Genomic DNA, 11,117 nt, shown 5'->3' with positions numbered 1-11,117 from the left:
GAGGGAGTATCTTCATTGGGGGGGGGAGCAGGGGAGGGAGTATCTTCATTGGGGGGGGGAACAGGGGAGGGAGTATCTTCATTGGGGGGGGAACAGGGGAGGGAGTATCTTCATTGGGGGGGGGAACAGGGGAGGGAGGAGCCTCCCCTGGTGTCTGACCTCCGGCTGGCCTGCCCTCCAAGGCCACTGCTATCCTGGTCAGGCAGGCAGTGATGGCAGCCGTATTGGCCTGGCCAGCCCGGGTGTTCTTCTGCACAGCCCGGGTGTTGTCCTGCACAGCCCGGGTGAGGGCAGTCACCTCCTGGCCCACGCCTGTTGTGGCGGTATGCAGGGACCACAAACAGGTGATGACACCCAATGAATTGGTGGCCACATCACTGAGTGACTCCCTCATTACATCCAGGCTGTGCTCCATCTTGGCCATAGTTTTTTTGATGTCACCCAGACTGCGGGTCTGCTTGGCATTGTCCCTCAGCAGACTGGCCGGCATATGCTCAGACCCCACCCTGGTGTCCTGGGTCGCCATCCTGCCTGCCCCTGAGGCTTGTGGCCAGGTAGGAGGGGATAGAGTGACCCTTGTGGGTTGCGGCATGTTGTGGGAGGGGCTACCCCTGATGGTGGCCTGACTGGTGCCAGCCTCTGGGGGATCCTCTGGGGTAGCCTCAAGGGGAGCCTCTGGGGTAGCCTCAAGGGGAGCCTCTGGGGTAGCCTCAAGGGGAGCCTCAAGGGGAGCCTCTGGGGTAGCCTCAAGGGGAGCCTCAAGGCTAGCCTCAAGGGTATCATCAAAGGTCATCAGATCAGTGGCAATAATGATTTCCCGGCCAATCTGGAGATCTTCTTCCTCCTCCCCCTCATCCTCCTCCCCCTCATCCTCCTCCCCCTCAGCCTCCTCATGAGGGGAGGTTTGGCCACTCCCCTCCCCTGGGGACTCCTCAGCAGCCTCCTGTCTTTGGGGTGGTGCAGCAGCCTGGCCTGATGGCCCAGCAATCTCCTGGTCATCTGTGGAAGACACCAAACAATCACAGGTTTGAGGATCCACACACTTGCCACATGTTCCCTTCCCCCACCCACACATGCTAATCACCAAAAAAAACAAAAAAAAACCTTACCTGGCCTCACAGGAACATCAGACTGATAACCAGGCAGGCCCACCACCTGCTCTGGCTCGAAACACCGGGCCACTGCCCATTCCTCCTCAGTCAGCCGGATGGGGCATGGTCCCCCTCCTCCAGTGCCCCTCCTATGCGCAGTGAGCTTGGCCACCTTATTGCGGACCACGCTCCTCAGATCATTGATCTTTTTCTTAATGCCAGCGGGGGTCCTCGTCTCCCCTCCCCCCGCCGCATTTATGTGATCTGTGATTTTGGCATATATCCTCTTCCTTTGGGCCGGGGAGGTGTTCCGGCTATCAGGCCCATGTAGATATCTTCCATATTGTATGACATACCTGGCTAGGATTTGCTTTTCAACATGTGAAAAATTCAGCTTCCTGCGTTTGGGGGCCATCACAGACACCACCCAGCAACAAGAAGCCAAACAGGACAAACACACAAAAATACACACACAAGCAGACAGCTACTACAAAGTCAAATACAAACACACAAAAACCAAACACAAAATCCAAGCAGAACAAAAAAAAAACACCTAAAACAATCAAACAAAAATTACACTTATCACAAACAAACAACAACTACTATCTACTACTCCTCCAACACTTCTCTATCAAACACAACTTACCAACAAACACTGACAAACTAAGAGCAGAAGCAAATTGCTCATGGAAGGGAACACAGGGAAATACTTTTGCAAATGAAGTGTGTTTGACTGGAGCTAGTTAAGCACAGTGCGATCCTCAAACTAAGTACACTTGGCCTTTTACCTATCTCACTGATTGCGCCAAGCAAAGTTCTGCACATGCGCAGTGAGCAGCAGATTCGTGCGCGCATGCGCAGTACGGCCGGACCTTCATTTGCATGGGGTCACGGCTCATTACAATGAAGCACGCCCACTTCCTTCCCACTTGCCATAACCCCGCCTTACGCCTCTGTATTTACGTTACGGCAGGCGCACTTTTGGGCGCAAATGCGCTGTGGATACGGCAATTACGACACCAACTTAGGGCGCCGTAACTTAAATGACATAAGTTAGTAAAAACTTATTTTGCGCCGCTGGCTGTGGATTTGGCCCATAGACTTTTCCCAATCTGAAGAGGGTTGCAAAAGGCAGTGGACTTTGGGCACCGTATGGATTTGACTTGTCGATAAGCCTTCTTGCTTTGAAGACTTCTTGCCGTGCTTTGTTACTCTTGAACGCTGACGTGGAGTTTCTTTTCACCAATCTGTAATAGTAAGACAGTTTCATTTAACGAGATACTAAACACACATTGTTTAATTAACATTATCCTCTCTCTTTATGTACTGTATATGGATGATGGCATTGTATTTATTTGAATAAAACAAAAATCGAAGTCCCTTATTTCATAATCGTTATACAGCTGTCATGTGACCCAGCTTTTTTCCAGCCCATTTGCAGGGAAATATCAATGGGAGGAGCTTATAGGCCTCGGAATACAGGGGAAAAACATAATTACCGTATTTATCACCCTATAGCGTGCACTGGCGTATAGCGCGCACCCCAAACCTAGAAGGGAATACTAAGGGAAAAAAAGTAATACTGACAGTTTACAGTTACTTACAGTTGCCCGGCGTCCATCGGCAGCCTTGTCCGGTCCGGCGTCCGTCTGCGGCATTCGTGGTGTCGTCGTGGTGTCCTCGTGCTGTCCTCCCCGCTTCTCCCGCGCTGTTTTTGAACGCCGCCGCCGACATATACCGAGTGCAGTACACTCGGCTGGGCTCGGCCACGCTCGGCTCCTCTCGCATAAAGGCTAGGAGGCGGCACAGGGCGTGACCGCGAGCAGAGCTGAGCGTGGCCGAGCCCAGCCGAGTGTACCCGAGTGTACTGCACTCGGTATATGTCGGCGGCGGCGCTCAGAAAGCGGGGATCGGCGTATAATGCGCACCCACGATTTTCCCCTGATTTTAAGGGGAAAAAAGTGCGTGTTATATGCCGATAAATACGGTAATAATAAATAAATGTTAAAAATATGTATTTGAGCTCTAATCTTTATTATTTTTAAGCAAAAACATGGTGCAGGCTATCTGAGGGGATTTTCTGCTGATCATGGCCTGTTTATTATTTTTATGTGCTTAGAATTACAGGGAGGTGATGCCTCCATCAATCAACATGTAATATCTATCCCACTCCTATAGTGTTTAGCTGTTTAGTGTACATGGAGGAGGAGGAGGGAGGTAGTGGACTGCCATTTATCCCTGTGAATATGCCTCGTGTTTGCCTTTATAGCAGGGGTGTCAAACTCAACTTCATTGTGGGCATCCCCTCCCCTTTACATTAGATGTCAAGAGCCACAACACCATCAGAAGTTGAGTCCCCCACTCACCCTTACATCACAGTGCACCCCCTTTCCTTATGCTGCTGCTTGGAAGAAGCTGGATGCATTGCTTGAAAGCAGAAAGTCTGGAGTAGAACCAGAGGAGGGCTGGAGCTCTCCTGCAGCTGCAGGAGAGGTGCGAGGGCCACATGAAATGGCCTGGAGGGCCGGATTCGGCCTGCGGGCTTGTGTTTGACACCTGTGCTCTATAGACATCTGTGCTACACAGATAAGAAAAAGAAGGAAAGCGGAACTGAACTGGAGCATGCTCAGAAGATGTAGTGGTAGCGGGGCACAGACAAGGAGATAGGGACAGTGAACAGCAGTATTAGCCTTTTTTTTTAACAGAAAACAAACACCACAGTGACTGAGCAAGTATGAACAGCGTGTAATACAGCATGTCGTTTTTAATGATGTGCGTTTAATTACACTTTAACAGTCTTTTGCTTTGCCCCAATAACAGTGTCATTGGTATACATGCTTTGTGCATTTTGTAACTAGTGCAACCTCCTTTATTGATAACAATTTTACATACGAACTAAAGGCAGAAAAGATTCAAATCACTAATGGGCAGGCTGAATCGATCGATCAAATTGGGTACAACCAGCCTGCTGGATTAGCTTACCATTATCGCAAGCAGCTGTTATAGAAATAATCACTGTCTTCTCCCTACGGGCACGGCTTCCAATGCCCGCTGGGAGAAGACAATGACCCGGCAGGAGGGATTCCCACATCAACATTATATGCGTTAATGGGGGAATCAAGCAAATTTCTTTCATGTAACCCATTGTTGCAGGAAAGAAATTTGCTCTGTGTATGGCCAGGCTGCCATCTTTGTCCTGTTGGGGAAATTTCCCTTCACTTTCTGTCTGTAGCCAGAACAGGAAGTGAGAAGAATCCCTCCAAACTGAGGGAATCCTTGGTTGTGACGGGGGTCTTCAGAACCAGTGTCACTTTTGGAAGACCCCCCTCTATTCCTGTTTTGGTGCCAACCCAAAATTTGGGATTTTCCTCACTTACCCTTAGGGTGGTAAACATGAAAATAAAGTGAATCTGTCTAAGCCCTGGTTCTAGAGGCGGCTCTGGGCTTTGCGAGGCCTTAGGCAAAATTTAAACATGAGGCCCCACTCATGCCCTTTGCAGGGGTTAAGGAAGAACCCCGAAATGGAGCATGTTATTACTGCTTGTGTGGGTCAGGGATGTGTACTGCGCCAATCACATGGGATGAATAGGAGAAGAGGATCAGCAGGGATTGGCGCATTACACATCCCACCCACACAAACGGCAGTAATAAGATGCTCCACCTCAGGGTTCAGCCTTAGCCCCTGACAAAATGGGTGTGGAGATGGGGAATGGAAGTGGGAACCATGGGGTAGGGGAGAAGGGGGTAAAAGGGGGGGAGTGGGTAGGAGATGATGGTTGGGTAGAGGAGAACTGGAGTGAAACTGGGGGATCCTGGTCTTTATACGGATGGAGGGATGCAGAGAGAGAAAGATGGAGGAAGAGAGAGATAAAGGAAAGAAAGAAGGATTGAGGGAGAAAGTGAAAAAAAAAAGAGGGGTGGATGGAGGGAGGGAGAATAAAGTAAAAAAGAGAGAGGGATGGAGGGAGAAAGAGTAAGAAATAAAGAAAGAGAAAGAAAGGAAGAAAGAATGTGTTGATATACAAGTAGCGTCATGTCACAACTGAGTATAAAAGAGAGGAGAGGCGTCTCTAAGTGTAGCAATATGGTTACATTTAATGAAGGAATGAAGGTGCAACATTTAGAAACTCACTTGGTTGATGATTAAAAGAGGCACATCTAAGTATGCAGGCATCCAGGGTAAAGCTGTCCGCATAGACCGTCCTCGGCACCACCATGCATGTCACTCCCTCCACGAGCGCTTCAAGCCTCGCTTTCAGGGTAGTCTTTCTGGTAAAGTTTTCAGACTGACAAGCCAGCGGTGAGGAGAATGGTCTATGTGGACAGCTTTACCCCGGATGCCAGCATACTTACCGTATTTTTCACTCCATAAGACGCACTTTTCCCCCCAAAAAAATTAAGAGAAATGCCTGTGTGTCTTGTGGAGCGAATACTAACAGAACCACCGCCCGTTGTCGCCAACGCCACCGCCGCCATCTCACAATACAGGGCGGCCGTCTCCCTCGAGCGTCAAGCAATCTCATGTCACTCACAGAAAAGAGAAAACTGAGCAGCCCCGGTGGCCGAATGGAGTACTGCCGCTCGGGCTGCTCTGTCTGAGTGACAGGAGGACAGGCGACTGTGATGACGTCCTTGCCAGTCGCCAGGCACAGAACGGGCTGCATTTAATGGACACAGAAAAGGGTGCATTTAATGGACACCGGTAAGGCTGCAAGTCAGGCTGGATATAATGGGCACAAGTTAAGGTTGGATTTAATGGGCACAAGTCAGGCTGGATTTAATGGGCACAAGTCAGGCTGGATTTAATGGGCACAAGTCAGGCTGCATTTAATAGGCACAAGTCAAGGCTGCATTTAATAGGCACAAGTCAGGCTGAATTTTATGGGACTGGTAAGGCTGCATTTATTTGGCACAGGTCAGGCTGCATTTCATGGGCACTGGTAAATATTTTGGTACACCATTTGGTTTCAGAATATTTTTTTCTTGTTTTCCTCCTCTAAAACCAAGGTGCGTCTTATGGTCAGGTGCGTCTTATGGAGCGAAAAATACGGTAGATGTGCCTGTTTTAATCATCAACCATGTGAGTTGCTAAATGCTGTACCTTCATTAACCGGTTAACGCTGCCGCATGTACATATACGTCCACAGAATGGCACGTACAGGCATATGGGTGTACATGTACGTCCCCGCCTTTCCGCGGGTCGGGGGTCCGATCGGGACCCCCTCCCGGTACATGCGGCGGTCGGTAACCTGCGGGGCGCGATCCGGGACGAGGGCGCGGCTATTCGTTTCTTGCCGCCCCCTCGCGATCGCTCCCCGGAGCTGAAGAACGGGGAGAGCCGTATGTTAACACGGCTTCACAGTGGCGGCTGCATCGATCGAGTGATCCCTTTTATAGGGAGACTCGATCGATGACGTCAGACCTACAGCCACACCCCCCTACAGTTGTAAACACACACTAGGTGAACCCTAACTCCTTCAGCGCCCCCTGTGGTTAACTCCCAAACTGCAACTGTCATTTTCACAATAAACAATGCAATTTAAATGCATTTTTTGCTGTGAAAATGACAATGGTCCCAAAAATGTGTCAAAATTGTCCGAAGTGAAAAAAAAAAAAAATCGCTGATCGCCGCCATTAGTAGTAAAAAAATAAAATAATAATAAAACTATCCCCTATTTTGTAAACGCTATAAATTTTGCGCAAACCAATCGATAAACGCTTATTGCGATTTTTTTTACCAAAAATAGGTAGAAGAATACGTATCGGCCTAAACTGAGGAAAAAAAAAATTGTTATATGTTTTTGGGGGATATTTATTATAGCAAAAAAATAATTTTTTTCAAAATTGTCGCTCTATTTTTGTTTATAGCGTAAAAAATAAAAACCGCAGATGTGATCAAATACCACCAAAAGAAAGCTCTATTTGTGGGGAAAAAAGGACGCCAATTTTGTTTGGGAGCCACGTCACACGACCGCGCAATTGTCTGTTAAAGCGACGCAGTACCGAATCGCAAAACCTGGCCTGGGCATTTAGCTGCCTAAAGGTCCGGGGCTTAAGTGGTTAAATGTAACCATATTGCTACACTTAGAGGTGCCTCTCTTCTCTTTTATACTCTGGAGCTCCTGCTGGATTTTGCTTCTAATCCCCTTGTGGAGGCTTCCATTTGTGGATGAACATGTTATGGTTCCACAATCTATCACATTGCTATGATCTTTTTATATGGACTATAAACTGAAAGACTTATAAATAAATGGTTGTGGAACGAATCAGCTGAGTTTCTATTATTTCTTATTGGGAAATTTGCTTTGATATACAAGTGCTTTGGATGACAAGCATGTTTCCGGAACGAATTATGCTCACAGTACAAGGTTTTACTGTATTGTGTTACTATTTTACTATATTTCTGTATTGCAAAAAGTTTCAGCTCGGGATTGAATTTTATAATGTGACCCGGTAATTCTATAATTGCGATTTTTCTCTGTCCGGGCAAGGTTGTTGCTTTGAGTGTTTATAGATTGATTTCTTGAATTTCTGCTACAGTTTATGGGACTGTGAATGAATGCAATATGTCCTGATGTAACAAAGCAGCCCAAGGTTTTGTTGCTGGTATACAATGTAGCTTAAAATGAGGGTAGGAGTCCTTGGAGATCCTGTGCACCTTATAGTGACCTGTTATGAAGACAGCATGCCAGATGTATTCTGCAGTATAGTACAGGTGCTCTTATATTAGAAGCCAGATGTCAATAAGCAAGGGGAACTGAACTGCCATTAACCTAAGAAGGCTTGTTCTTTAATAAAAGGACATTTACGCTGATAGAAAACATGTGCCCTATAGAGATGGAGCCGTTCAAACCTCGGAAATCTTCGGTGTTCTCTGGAGCTCTAAGTAAAAACAACAGGAGAGGGAACAAATCTGAAGCAACATCTCACCGTGGCTTTTAAATATCAAGATGAAGACTAAATAGCTATTCTGCTGCAGTTCATAGGTGGAAAAGGATTAGATTTGTATAACACATTATAAAAGCCAGGAAAAGGAAAAGGCACAACGTGGAGTTGCAGCCCATAGTGAGAGATCACATTTCATCTTTTATTTTGTGGGAAAATAACTCAAGATGCCGGGTTGGTCAATGTAGACCACACTGTAGGCCACAACGCCATTCCATTCTCCTTTTCCTGACTACGATAAATAAATAAATAGCGGTATTAAGCTTTTTTTTTTTTTTTTTTTTATTACCGTATTTTTTACTCCATAAGATGGAAAACCAAAAAAAATATGTTTTTATTCTGAACCAAATGGTGTACTAAAATATTTACCAGTGCCCATGAAATGCAGCCTGACCTGTGCCAAAGAAATGCAACCTTGTCAGTCCCATAAATGCAGCTTGACCAGCGCCAAAGAAATGCAGGCTTACTAGTCCCATAAATGCAGCCTTACCATTCCTATAAATGAAGCCTTACCTGTGCCATAAATGCAGCCTTACCTGTGCCATAAATGAAGCTTTACCTGTGCCATAAATGAAACTTTACCTGTGCCATAAATGAAGCCTTACCTGTGCAATAAATGAAACTTTACCTGTGCCATAAATGCAGCTTTACCTGTGCCATAAATGCAGCCTTATCTGTGCCATAAATGAAGCTTTACCTGTGCCATAAATGAAACTTTACCTGTGCCATAAATGAAGCCTTACATGTGCAATAAATGAAACTTTACCTGTGCCATAAATGCAGCTTTACCTGTGCCATAAATGCAGCCTTACCTGTGCCATAAATGAAGCTTTACCTGTGCCATAAATGAAGCCTTACCTGTGCCTAAATGAAGCTTTACCTGTGCCATAAATGCAGTTTTACCTGTGCCATAAATGCAGCTTTACCTGTGCCATTAATGCAGCCCGACCAGTGCCAAAGAAATGCAGCCTTACCAGTCCCATAAATGCAGCTTGACCAGTGCCAAAGAAATGCAGCCTTACCTGTGCCATAAATGAAGCTTTACCTGTGCCATAAATGAAGCCTTGCCTGTGCCATAAATGCAGCTTTACCTGTGCCATAAATGCAGCTTGACCAGTGCAAAATAAATGCAGCCTTACCAATCCCATAAATGCAGCTTGACCAGTGCCAAAGAAATGCAGCCTTACCAGTCCCATGAATGCAGCCTTACCAGTCCCATAAATGCAGATTTACCTGTGCCATAAATGCAGCTTTACCTGTGCCATAAATGCAGCTTGACCAGTGCCAAAGAAATGCAGCCTTACCAGTCTCATAAATGCAACCTTACCAGTCCCATAAATACAGCTTTACCTATGCCATAAATGCAGCTTTACCTGTGCCATAAATGCAGCTTGACCAGTGCCAAAGAAATGCATCTGTTTGGCTGCTTAAATGGCCGGGACTGCGATGATGGCACTCCCACACATGCGCATGGGAATCACATCACCACATCACAGATCGGGTGCTGTTAATGTTTGCTGAACCAAATGGTGTACTAAAATATTTACCAGTGCCCATGAAATGCAGTCTGACCAGTGCCAAAGAAATGCAACCTTGTCAGTCCCATAAATGCAGCTTGATTAGCGCCAAAGAAATGCAGCCTTACTAGTCCCATAAATGCAGCTTTACCAATCCTATAAATGAAGCCATACCTGTGCCATAAATGAAGCCTTACCTGTGCCATAAATGAAGCCTTACCTGTGCCATAAATGAAACCTTACCTGTGCCATAAATGCAGCTTTACCTATGCCATAAATGCAGCCTTACCTGTGCCATAAATGAAGCTTTACCTGTGCCATAAATGCAGTTTTACCTGTGCCTAAATGAAGCTTTACCTGTGCCATAAATGCAGTTTTACCTGTGCCATAAATGCAGCTTTACCTGTGCCATAAATGCAGCTTTACCTGTGCCATAAATGCAGCCCGACCAGTGCCAAAGAAATGCAGCCTTACCTGTGCCATAAATGAAGCTTTACCTGTGCCATAAATGAAGCCTTGCCTGTGCCATAAATGCAGCTTTACCTGTGCCATAAATACAGCTTTACCTGTGCCATAAATGCAGCTTGACCAGTGCAAAAGAAATGCAGCCTTACCAATCCCATAAATGCAACTTGACCAGTGCCAAAGAAATGCAGCTTTACCAGTCCCATGAATGCAGCCTTGCAGTGACCCCATGCAAATGATGGGCCAAGCGCCATAGAAGTGCTTAAAATGAACGGCGCATGCGCCGTCCCGTGGGCGCATCCCAGTGCGCATGCTCAGAATCACGTTGAATCACGTCGAAACAACTGCCTAAGATACGTCGAATCACTGCCTACGACATGAACGTAACCTACGCCTAGTCATATTCACGTACAACGTAAACGACAAAAGATACGACGGCTGTGTTCCCTGGTCCATACCTTTGCATGAGTTGCGCCTCCTATATGGGGAATAACTTTACGCCGGACGTACGACTTACGCAAACCGCATATATTATGCGCCGGGCGCAACTACGTTCGTGAATCGGCGTATCTCCCTCATTTGCATATGTGCATAGAAAATCAATGGGAGCGGAAAATGTGCCCAGCGTAAATATGCGCCCACGATACGACAGCGTAGGCAAGTTACGTCAGTCGTAGGAAGCCTATTTTTAGGGGTATCTTAGATTGTGGGCACGGCGCACAGATACAACGGCGCATAGATAGACTTACGCGGCGTATCTCGAGATACGTCGGCGTAAGTGCTTTGTGAATCCGGGCCAATGTCTTCCAGCACCTGCTGATCACCGGTAAAACACAGAGAACTGAGATATGTAAACAAGGCGAATCTCAGTTCTGACAGGGGATAGGGGATCGATCATGTGCCTCTGTAAAGCAGGGACTAGAATCGATTTCTTCCCCTAGTGAAAGCAGCACTCCTGATCGCCCTAGATGTTTAACCCCTTCCCAGTCAGTGTCATTAGTACAGTGACAGTGCATATTTTTATCAATGATCACTGTATTCGTGTTACTGATTCCTGCAAAGTGCTAAAAGTGTCAGTAAACGCCTTGTACACACGATC

General features: G+C 46.6%; 1 protein-coding gene across 2 annotated transcripts in view; it reads left to right on the top strand.

Annotated features, from left to right (window-relative positions):
* The first annotated feature begins 2,192 nt into the window (after window positions 1-2,192).
* The window catches only part of TIAM2 (TIAM Rac1 associated GEF 2), a 272,961-nt gene continuing 264,036 nt past the window's right edge, over window positions 2,193-11,117 (top strand). For both annotated transcript variants that reach the window (XM_040350977.1, XM_040350974.1), the window contains exon 1: window positions 2,193-2,346. The gene's annotated coding sequence lies outside the window, so the exon portion shown is untranslated. The remainder of the gene's footprint in view (window positions 2,347-11,117) is intronic.

Source organism: Rana temporaria, chromosome 4 (assembly GCF_905171775.1).
Source record: "Rana temporaria chromosome 4, aRanTem1.1, whole genome shotgun sequence".
Classification (NCBI taxonomy): domain Eukaryota; kingdom Metazoa; phylum Chordata; class Amphibia; order Anura; family Ranidae; genus Rana; species Rana temporaria.
The sequence above is the reverse complement of the archived record's forward strand: the minus strand, read 5'-3'. Positions and strand labels throughout refer to the sequence as shown.